Source organism: Rhinolophus ferrumequinum, chromosome 11 (assembly GCF_004115265.2).
Source record: "Rhinolophus ferrumequinum isolate MPI-CBG mRhiFer1 chromosome 11, mRhiFer1_v1.p, whole genome shotgun sequence".
In the NCBI taxonomy this organism is placed as follows: domain Eukaryota; kingdom Metazoa; phylum Chordata; class Mammalia; order Chiroptera; family Rhinolophidae; genus Rhinolophus; species Rhinolophus ferrumequinum.
In genome coordinates, this window is record NC_046294.1 from 18924703 (window position 1) to 18936808 (window position 12106).

The 12106-nt window shown below is 38.2% G+C and overlaps 1 protein-coding gene across 3 annotated transcripts in view; it reads left to right on the forward strand.

Moving 5' to 3' along the window:
- The first annotated feature begins 384 nt into the window (after positions 1–384).
- The window catches only part of LRRC4C (leucine rich repeat containing 4C), a 464114-nt gene continuing 452392 nt past the window's right edge, over positions 385–12106 (forward strand). For all 3 annotated transcript variants that reach the window (XM_033121877.1, XM_033121882.1, XM_033121883.1), the window contains exon 1: positions 385–480. The gene's annotated coding sequence lies outside the window, so the exon portion shown is untranslated. The remainder of the gene's footprint in view (positions 481–12106) is intronic.

Sequence of the window (12106 nt, forward strand, 5' to 3'; positions counted from 1 at the left end):
TCAATTTTTAAATTCCTTTCCACCTTCTCAGGGCACGCAATAAGAAACAAATTTTATTCAAATCTGTTATATCAAGTGTCTAATCAATAAATGTTCATTAAGCCTTTCCATTCACATCGACTTCTATTAGGTGTAATTGCCGATACAAAACCACATTAGCATATAATTCAGTTTTGAAAAGAGGAAATCCGTCTTCCTAACACATTCTATTTTACAAATAATAAAAATGGTCATTTTTTTTTTTTTAGTGTTTAGAGTTATGGGTGCTAAAATCAAATCAATCAATCAACACTTATTGAGCATTATATATTCCTAAGTATCTCCTTTTATTCCGTTTTATATAGGAGTTACTGGACATGCAGAGATAACCTATGAAGATTAACAATATGGAAACATCCTGAAACGACTTTGGAATCTCAATACATGACTGGATTCAAGTTTCACGAACAGGGAAACTAGTCCATGAACAATTTGCCAAAGGTAAGTGAGAAGTATAAGTTACTCCATCAGAATAATTCAAAGAGTCATTGACTGTGGGGTTGTTAATTGCATTTCAGATGATTTTAATATTCCTTCGGTACAGCTCACAGTTTCTTTTCTCTCCCAAACGTACCTGTGTGGATGCTGACATATGGTTAAATGTCTGGCCATTTCATCTTTTTCATTTGCACTTCTGTCAGGTACAAAAGGAGGAAGCAGGGGTTGGGGGGGGGAGTACCCACTTCATAAAACTTTTACTAGTAGTGATTTATTCAGAGTGGAGGGATGTGGCTTTGCACTGCCCCAGAAGCAGAAGGGATGGCAGATTGACCTGCCCAGGTTTCAGAACAAAACAAGCAGACAAATGGTGATGTCCCCCTCCTTTATTGAAATTGGGGCACAAGGTAGGTCTTTAATATGGAACCAAGTATTCGGGAAAGGTAACCAGCTTTTTATTCTCTCTTTGAAAACCTGGTGAGGTTGGAAATCTTGATGTGGTAACATGAAAATATTTTCTGTTGCACTATTGGGAAAGTTGAACTTGTTTCAGTGAACCAATGGAGAAGAATGAAACTTTGAGTGACTCAAACAAGTGACAGTTTGTGAGCTGGGGGCATGTATTGTAGCATCTTCTGTAGCTAAAAGTTGTGCCATCAACAGTCAAGTCCACTTGAGCCTAGAAATAGCATCTGCCCGGCTTGGTGAAATGGAAATAATCTATTTATTTTTCTGTGGGGTTTCACTGTGTCAAGGATAAAAGAAGGAGGAAAAAGCACATAAAATTATAGCGGCATTAAGCTCCATCTGTGGCAAGGGAGACATTTATATTTGCCATTTTAATTGGCAAAATACTTGAATCATTCATGCTGTTTTAATGTTATAAGAACCAAGAACCATGGCTGGAAGGATTGCTCATACATTTTTCTGTTAATATTTACCTCTGTGTTGCATGTATGATAGTTATTTGTCCTATATTTATAACTCAAGAGCTTCCTAGAAGGTAATTTTTCTTTTCTGCATCAACTCCATTGTATTACGTAGATTAAGCTAAATTGAAGGCATGTTACCTGTGTTCAAGAAGATCACACTGTTTTGAGACTCATATAAGAATGTAGATGTGGTATGTTGTAGCATTTAAAGTGCTCTCTAAAGACAAGGAGGCAATGGTAAGATAATGAAAAGGTACCATCACTCAAGAGGAACGTGAACAACAAAGAAAAACAAAACGATGACTTGGCGCTCTTTTGTTTAAGCGTATATGATCATCCCTCTTCTCTGCCTTCGGTCTGTGTCCTTCTATCGTATACAGAAGGGAGGATGTTGTTTTCTGTGAGTTAGGCTCCTTTCTGTAGGGGAATGAAGATTCATGCAAGTGACTCAAGTGAAAAGAGAATTATTCTGGTGAAAGAAGGAAAAAAAGAAATGTGGGCTGGTACTGAAGCAGAATTCAAAAATAAGGAAAAAAGAAAATGTTATGTGTTTGTACCATTCTCATGGGCAACAGAAACTTAACCTCTTTGAAACTCTACTTCTCCCTGAACTTCTATTCCCCCCTCTCTCTTTGTGTCTCTGTCTCTCTCTGTCTCTCTCTCCATATCTCTCTCTCTCTCTCTCTCTCTCTGTCTCTCTGTCTCTCTCTCTCTCTCTCTCTCTCTCTCTCGCTCTCTCTCTTCACTCCCCACTTCTAACTGCTTTTTCTTAGCCTTCTTGTATTTCCTCCTCTCATAATTTTGCTTTGCACATAGCCGTTCATGTCCTCTCTAACTACTTTCTCTTTATTCAGCTTCAAACCCTGCTACTACTCACCTGCATCCATTAGGTGACACTCAGGAAACAGAAAGCATACCAGTTATTTAACAGATCAAATTTAATTTAAGAGTTATTCACCAGGTATTGGAGAATTGGAAAGGCACAAAGGGACATCTTTGAGGAGGAGCTACCAGGCAGCTACTGCTGTTATGTCACCTGGAGAGGGAGGCGAGGAGACTGTTTCTGGGAGTGTTGAAAAAAAAAAAAAAATGCAACTGGAAGCAATGGAAGCAACTGCTGTGTAGGGTGGTGACACTCTCAGGAGCAGGAAATCCCTTCTTCCTTCTCTAACCTTCCTGTCTCCCTCTACCTCCCTCTATTGGCCGAAACAGAAAGCTAGGTGACAAAGGAGAAATGTGCTTTGCAGAGACCCAGGGTCAGCATCTCAAAGCAAAATAGAGGAAGATGAATTTGAACTGAGAGATACTAACTCCAGAGCAAGACACATGTCCTATTCCGTGTGTGTGTGTGTGTGTGTGTGTGTGTGTGTGTGTGTGTGTGTGTGTTTAAATTTTCAAAGAGAATCTGGTTAGATCAATTCATCAAGTGGTCATCGGACCACTGAGATCACAGATTTTGACTGAACTAAGGTTTGCCTTACTTTTGGTCCAGTGCCATTCCTGGCTAAATCAAATGTCATCAGATGGTGAGAGATAATCTGATCTGATATGATATATGATTTGATATAGTATGGCCACTTAGGCTCCAGGGCTATAAACTGGACAGTTTTCCTTAAAATCAACTAAGAGCGTTTGTGATTGTAGTGTATTACAGTTGTAAAATATGTAGATGTGATATTGTCGATAATTGGATTGCTAATTAAGCTTTTTCCTTTTGGTAAAACAATTGTACATTAACATGTAGCTTTAAGAAATAACACAGAGAGATACCATGAACTCTTTCTTTCCCCCTAATGATAATATCTCACAAACTATGGGACAGTAGTGCAACCAGGATATTGACATGAGTACAGTGAAGATACAGGTCATTGCTGTCACCACAAGGGTCCCTCCTGTGGCCCTTTTATAGCCACACCCACTTCTTCCCCATCCCCAACTTTCTCTTTAGGCAATGGCAACTACTACTCTGCTCTCCATTTTCATAATTTTGTCATTACAAGAATGGTATATAAATGGAACCATACAGTATGTAACAAATTGGAATTAGATTTTTTTCACTGAACATAATCCTCAGGAGATTCACCCAAGTTATTGGGTACATCAATAGTTCATTCATTATTTTTATTATTTTTTTTTCAACTAGCAGTATTTCTTGGTTAGGATATACAACAATTTGTTTAACCTTTCACTTGTTGAAGGATGTCTCATTTTTTTCCAGTTTGGGGCTATTATAAATAAAATTGCTGTAAACATTCATGAATAGTTTTTTGTGTGAACATAAGATTTCAATGCATTTCCCGAAAGTGCAATTGCTGAATTATAGATGGTTGCATATTTAGGTTTTTTCCCTCCAACTTTTTAAAGATATAATTGACATATAGCATTGTGTAAGTTTAAGGCATACAATGTGATGATTGGATACATGTATATATTGTGAAATCTTTACCACAATAAAGTTAGTTAACACATGCTTCATCTCACATACTTGACATTTTGTTGTTATTGTTGTGGTGACATTTAAGATCTACTCTCTTAGCAGCATTCAACTGTACAATATAGTAGCATTAACTATAATCATCATACTGTACATTGTGCCCCAGAACTTATTAATCTTATAACAGAAAGGGTGCACCTTTTAACCAATATCTCACCATTAATGCTACGCCCCAGCCCCTAATAACAGTTAGTCTGCAGTAGCTCCTCTCCCCTTTATCAGGAGTTTCATTTTCTGTTGTTTCAATTATGCACGGTCAATTTATGTGGTCTAAAAATACTAAGTGGAAAATTACAGAACTAAACAATAAGTTTTAAATCGCACGCCATTCTGAGTGCCATGATGAAATCGTGTGCAGTCCCAGACTGCCCTGCCTGAAATGTGAACCATTCTTTTGTCCAGCATATTCATGCTGTATGTCTACCTGCCTGTTAGTCACTTCGCCTTCTCAGTTATCAGATCGACTTTTGCAATATCACAGTGCCTGTATTTAGATAACCCTTATTTTACTTAATAATGGTGCCAAAGCCCAAGAGTCGTGATGTGGGTAATTTGGATATGCCAAAGAGAAGACATAAAATGCTGTCTTTAAGTGAAAAGATGAGTCAACTACAGTAAGATATTTTGAGAGTGAGAAATCACGTTCACATAACTTTTATTACATTATATTGTTGTAATTGTTCCCTTTTATTACTACTTGTTGTTAGTCTCTTACTATGCATAATTTATAAATTAAACTTAATAAAGGTACGTATGTATAGGAGAAAAATAGACTATATTGGGTTTGGTACTATCTGTGGTTTCAGGCATCCTTTGGATCCATTGGGTATCTGGGAATTTATCTCCTACAAATAAGGGAGGCCCACACTATCTGTCCCTATCAATTCAGTGTTTTTAGATTCCACAACTAAGTGAGATCATACGTTATTTTTCTCTCTCTTTCTGACTCATCTCACTTAGCATAATACTTTCAAGGTCTATGTTGCAAATGGCAGGATTTTCTTTTTGTTACAGCTAAATGATATATACACACATACACACACACACACACACACACACACACACACACACACACACACATATATTCATGTTTTCTTGATCTATTCATCCAGTCAGTTGACGACGCTTAGGTTATTTTCATGTCTTGGTTGTGAATAATGCTACAACAAACATGGGAGTGCAGATGTCTGAGATAATGAGTTCATTTCTTTTGTATAAATACCTAGAAGTGGGATTGCTGGATCATATGGTAGTTCTATTTTTAATGTTTTGAGGAGTCTCCATACTATTTTCCATGGTGGCTTCACCGATTTACATTCTCACCAAGAGTGAACCAGCGTTCACTTTCCACCACATCCTTGACAGCATTTGCTATCTCTGGTCTTTTTAATAATATTCATTCTTACAGGTATAAAGTGATGTCTCCTAGTGCTTTTGATTTGCAACAGGAAAGCTAGGAATAGTTTCCCTCACCTGGAAAAAGAGATCGGGTTCAGTAACCAGTTTCCCCAGGCCTTACGGACACTACATAAAGGACTCTCTTGGGTTTCACGCCACCCAAAGACTGGCAAAGCTGAGAGGTACAGAGATGGCTAGGAACACGGAAAAAAGGTAAAGGCTACCAGTCTCAGTCACATAGTGCTGGCAACTAGAGTCTTCAGGGCTCTCCAGAGGACCCTATCAGCTTTTGCCACTCAAGAACTGAGCACATCTGCCTCAGACACTTTAGAGGTTTCACTTGTTTTAGCCCCATAGGTTTGCACATTTTCAGAGGCCAGCACCCGAGTCCCTCCCTGCTGCCTCCCCACTGCCTCCTGGTCTTTGGAACTCAGAATCCAAACCTGCAGCCTGCCTGGGCCTGTGTGGTTGTGCAAGGGCAAAGAAAAATCCCCATCACACGTGTTGATGTTTGCCTTTGTTGCTATGCTCTTGGTATCATAACCCCCCAAATTGTCGCCAACACCAATGTCAAAAGCGTCTTTCCCTAATCATGTCATTGTGGTTTTAATTTTTTTTATTTCCCTAAAAACTAGTCATGTTTAACACAATTTTTTTAAGTAAAGTTTATTGGGGTGATGATTGTTAGTAAAGTTACATAGGTTTCAGGTGTACAATTCTGTAATACATCATCTGTATCTCACATTGCGTGTTCACCACCCAGAGGCAGTTCTCCTTCCATCACCATATATTGGATCCCCTTTACCCTCATCATTTTTTGTGCTTATTTACCATATATATCCCACTTCAGTGAAATGTCTGTTCTTAACCTTTTTTTCATTTTATAATTGGATTTTTTTTTACCGATGAGTTTTGAGAATTTTTAATATATTCTAGGTATCAGTTCTCGTCAGACACGTAGCTTACAAATACTTTCTCCCACTCTGTAGCTTGTCTTTTCATCCTCTTAACAAAGTTTAGAGAGCAAAGTTTTAATTTTGAATAAGTCCAATTGATCAGTTTTTCCCTTATGGATTATGCTATCAGTGTCCAGTCTAACAACTCTTTGCCTAGCCCTAAACCCCAAAGGTTTTCTTGTATGTTTTTTTCCTTAAAATTTTTATAGTTTTATTTATTAGATTATGAGTGCATAATCCATTTTGAGTTAATTTTCTCATACGATGTGAAACTTCAAATTTAATTTTTTTGCCTGTATCTCCAATTGCTCTTCTTGGTGTTGGTATCTACTGATTTTTTTTTTCCATTCCATTTGAAATTTTCATGCTTGCTGGTATAATGAGTACTTTGCAGTTGAAATCTGAACATTTTACTTTTCATATCATGAGATTCTATTTCTTATTTAAACCTTCAGTGTTAGCCGGCTTTTTCTGACGTTGCTCCAGTAGGGACAGTGGGGGTAGAATGAACACCAGGTGGCAGTAGAAGTTCATGCTCCTTACTGGCCTCTGTTGACCCGTAGGTACCTGGGTGCTCCTGCTGGGTGTGGGCAGGAGTCCCAGCTGCCACGAGACTTCCACCAGTCCCTGCCTGGTTGGGAGCATAGTAGTGCCAGGTTACTGCTACCCACCTGGCCGTCTCTGATACCGGTGGGGGGAGGAGTGGCCTTATTACTGCTAGGTGTCCTGAAAGTCCTGGCTAGCTATGAAACTGACTCGGATATCATTCAACATGTCGGGGGAAAGTCTCCTTGTTACTGCTGAGTGGAGGTGGAACTCCAGGCTCCGCATGTCATCTCCACTGGCAATGCCAGAGGTGGAGGGTAGTGGCTTTGTTGCTATATATATGTACGTGTGTATACATATATACATATATACATATACACACACGTACATATATATATATGCCTAACTATCAAGTTACATAAAAACCATTAACAGCGCTAAACTAGAAAGACTACCATAACTATAATATGAAGGTCTGACAATTAAATTTGCAAATTCATCCTAGAAAAAGTGCTACATACCTCATTGCTGAATATCACTACAGTCACCTTCGAAGTACTCCCCTTGGGAAGCTAAGCACCAATGCCTGTGGCCTAGTCCACCCTTCAAAGCAATTTTGGAACTCTTTTTCAGGAATGGCCATCAGAGTTGTTGTCGTATTACCCTTGATGTCCTGAATGTCATCCAAATGTCTTCCTTTCAATATTTCCTTTATCTTCAGGTAAAGAAAGAAGTCATTGGGGGCCAGATTAGGTGAATAGGGTGTTCCAATACAGTTATTTGTCTGCAGGCTAAAAAACTCCCTCACAGACAGTGCCGTGTGAGCTGATGTATTGTCGTGCATCAAGAGCCATAAATTGTTGGTGAAAAGTTCAGGTCGTGTAACTTTTTTACGCAGCCTCTTTAACACTTCCAAATAGTAAACTTGGTTAACTGTTTGTCTAGTTGGTACAGATTTGTAATGAATAATCCCTCTGATATCAAAAAAGTTTAGCAATATCATTGCAACATGTTCACGAACTTAGTTGTCCGACCTCGTATATGTTAGAAAGTTGTGTCTCATCCCCTCAAAGCAAGTCAGTTCTTGTTCGTCTTTGTGTGCTGCTAAAGCCTGATGTAGCATATTGCTCATCATACCTAACTTGTTACAGAAGTTTAGCAGAGGGAGAATGGGGATTTTGAGCTGCTGGGAAGTAATGTCTTATATTTTCCAAAAATTCTGCAGAAAGGGAGTTCCGTATAACATTTCTAGGTAAAGTATTCACACATTTCATGTTTCTTTACCAAGTCAGAGAATTATTAGTATAAATCCTGTCTCTACAAATGAACTTAGGTGCTTGCTAATTGTTCTGGCCTTGTTAGAAATAGAGGAAAGATAAGAATCCTTCTTTACACATACACATTTAAGTATTTAAAGTCAAGTGACTCCTTTCTCTCACCATACATGCCCTGGTCTCAAATGCCAACCACAATATCCTGATGTATAGATCATCTGTATATCTGCTGGTCTATGAATCAAATGTCAATCCCACCCATCCTATTACAGACAGGAAAAAATAAATAACCACAGTCAATGAACAATAATAGCAGTGTACGACAACAAGATGATTTAACACCACTGTCCTTTGAGTTAGGCATTCATTCTACATTTAAATGTAGTCCACAGAGGGGCTCTGATATTATCCACTTATTATAAAGTCTATCAGGCTGAGATTACATAAGCAATAACTTTCCAGTTACCTGAAGAACGAACTGTATCCACAAACAGAAAAAAGCCCTTGACAGACAGAACCACAGCTAGCAGGCTCTCCAGCACTTCACTCCTGGATGATGCCAGAGGCTTAGAGAAACTAGCGAGAACCCTGGTGGGCAGCACCATGAACCCTGACGCCTAGAACCCTGATGGAGCAGAAACAAGCCATGGTCAATGCAAAGCCAGGGGCGTGATTGTAAAAGTAGAAGTGTTCCGCTCATCGCAAGTACGTGAGCAGAGACCTTTCTGACCTACATCTTAGATGCTTAGAGTCCATCAACTTTGACTTTGTGTATTTGATAAGGCAGGGTATACTCAGGGGGCTTTCTAATAACGAATATATACAGGATCATTTTTCTTTTTTTTAAAGCATCCTGGTTTTTCTTAGGTTGGCTTTATCATAAAAGGCTTGCATTTTGGGGGAAAAGCTTTCCATGAATGCCTAGTCCTGTAAAATAAATAGAAGGCAAAGTTGGAATAGGGTGAGTTCTACCTTATACAATTCTCAGTGAAGTATAAGAATAAAGACAGCACAGTAAAATAGATTATATACGCTTGATACTTCTTGTTTCATGGAAATTCACTTTAATAGGTTCCCTATACAGAAAATCAGACTCAGAACTCATACCCTAAAAACTTCGAAGGATTTGGAACCTCATGGCAGAATTTTATCTGTCATTTAAACTTTATAGTTGCCACAATTGAGATGATCAGGGTGCCATACAGTACTCAACACAGAAAATAATCTATATGAACAGAGGACTCAGTTTTTCTGTGGGTTTTAAGGTTTCCAATGTTATTAGGTTTAAAAAATTAGCATGCATTGTTACTATTTCTTTTAAAATAAAATTTTACGATATTCAAAATTAAAATATCTCTTAAAACACATCATGATATTAACAGAAATAATATAATTATTAGAAATAATTTAACTAGATAGATAGCAATCACTTTATTAAGGAAGAGAGATTAAAGGTGTTAAAACGATATGTATAAAACCGTGGCAGTTACTTCTTATTGCAATCATCCTGAATGTGATTTTTCAGTTTTTCTGACTGTAGAACATAGGTTTAGCCATTTTTTTGGAGCCACTTTCACACGACCTAGTTGAGGGCTGAAAGGTGATAGGTAGGAAACAGAGAACACAACCAGAGTGATTGCATCTTCTTGCTGTATTACAACTTATCAAACATTAAATTTTGAAAGCTTTCAGGTATATTTGCCGCACCTTGTGAGAGAAAAATCAGTTCAGATCTGCAAGGCCTCCTATCCTGCGTATCCCATTAGGTAAACCCGTTGTATCATGGGCAGTACCTCAATTTTCTCAACTTATTTTTTTCCAGTAACAAATGTGCTAAATATCATGGGAATTCCTTATGCTTGATTTCTCACATTGTACATCTTTAAGCTCCATATTCATGTTGCAAATAGAATGAAATATCTCTGCGGTAGAGCAAAACGTTTCACAGTGCACATTTACTGTTCGAGAAACCAAACCATAAACCAGAAATTTCAAGGCACGAAAACAATTTGAGACAAGCATGCTATTCAACTGAATGGTATGCATCTATTTCAGAGAGCAACTCCTAAACGGAGTGCCTTGCACAGAGAATAAACGGCGATAACAAATTGTTGAATGCATGGTTGTTTATTTCATACACTTGGAAATAACAAGGTAGAACCAATGGTGTGCTGGAAAATCAGTCTCTAGGCGGGGGGTGGGGGAACATAACTCTGATTTGTAGTGTATTCCTGTTTCTGTGGTGTAAATACTGTCCCCCATGGCCCATTTGAATTACCAGTGTGATGTCACCTGAACACCGAGATGGAAAGAGATATGCAGAATATTCTCTTGCAGGCTGGTACGAACTGGTTCTAGTACCCTATTGGTTAAGACCTTTTGATTAGCTTTCATTTGATTTGGAAGAAGAAAATCATGCTGCCCAATTTCCTGTTGGTTAATTAACTGACTTGATTTTGGTGGAAACTAGAAGTGGGTCTTTTTCCAGTAATGATAGCAAAGTGTTACTCTTTCCAGTTACCTCCAGGAAAAAAAGTTGTAAGAATGCCTCCTCAGGAGTTCCTATGCTTTTGATAGCAAATGAAAATCAAGGAGGTCTTTGAGGATTTTCCTCAAATTGAAAAAGAAGTCTCTTTAACAAGGGCCACCTGCTTTGGGGCCTGGGAGCTCGTAATCATACCTTGAGGAATTCTTATTCTTCATCACTGCAAGCTCAAAACCTGAATAGGAAAGCCTTAGGCAAAGCACTCTTTTGGCAACACGATAAATTTAGTCTTAGAATATATAAAATCATTCCCCCCACCCCCATGATACTGAACTATTTTTGAAGTCAAGAAATTTAGTGTGTTGGAGAACTAAACATGTCTTGAGAATGGTTAAACTACAGTTGAAATTATCATTCATTATGGAATTTCTATGGACCAAACTCTGAGCTGGACATTTTCAACTATTTTATAGTTTTTATTGAATTCATTTGCCTTTAGTCTTTGTGATAAAAGTAGAAATTCTCCTATTTAATGAAAATTGAAAATGACATTGCATAGGTTACTAAAATATTTTAAGAACAATAGCAATCACTATTTGTTTAACATCTACTATGTCTTAGACATTTGACATTTCATGGTTATGATTTTAGCTAATACTCTTTAACTTTGTTTCTGTTTTATACATGAGTTATATGAGACTGAGGTGAAGAGTATAATAATGAGGTCAAGATCTAATAACTTACGGAGGGTGAATTGGATCACAGGTCACTGTTTCTCCAAATTCATTGCTTAGCCTGTGTTCATTAATTCGGTCACTCCACAAATGTTTATTGAGCACCCACTGTGATTCAGGCCCTATTCTTGGCTGTGGGGATATAACAGAGAACTACACACATATAAATTCTGGCCTTTATCGATCCCTAATTTAATGGTCAGAGACAGTCAATAAACAAATAAGTAAAACAAAATACTATTAAATAAATGTCATGTTGGGTGGTGATACGTTTTGTAATAAAATACAAAGTAGGGAAAAAAACAGGTAGTACTGGCGTGGAAATGCTTTGAATTAAACTCACCAACAGAGAAGGCATCACTCACTCAGAAGGTGAGAGAGACCAAAGGGAGATGAGAGGCTGAGACTTGCAAATATCTGGGAGCAAAGACTGTCAGGTGGAGAGCAAGTGGAAAGGCCCGGAAGTGAGAGCATGCTTACTTTGCACATCTCAGGAGCGTCAATGTTCGTGGAACAGCTACACAGAAGCAAGCAAGGGAGAAAGTGAGGAGAACTGAGCTCCTTAAAGAAGGAAGCAGGGGTAGGATGCTAGATTCCTTTGGCTTCTGCTGGTGAGTATGGACTGAAGGGAGGTCAAGGTCAAATAAGAGAAAACAATTAGCAGGCTACTGTCATAATCCATGAGAAAGATGATAATTTCCTGCACCATGATAATTTCTTGCACCAGGGAGAGCTGTGAGTGGTTAAGGATTGGTTGAATTCTGAATATGTTTTGAGTAGATGTAATTTGTGGGGTGGTTAAAAGTAGGA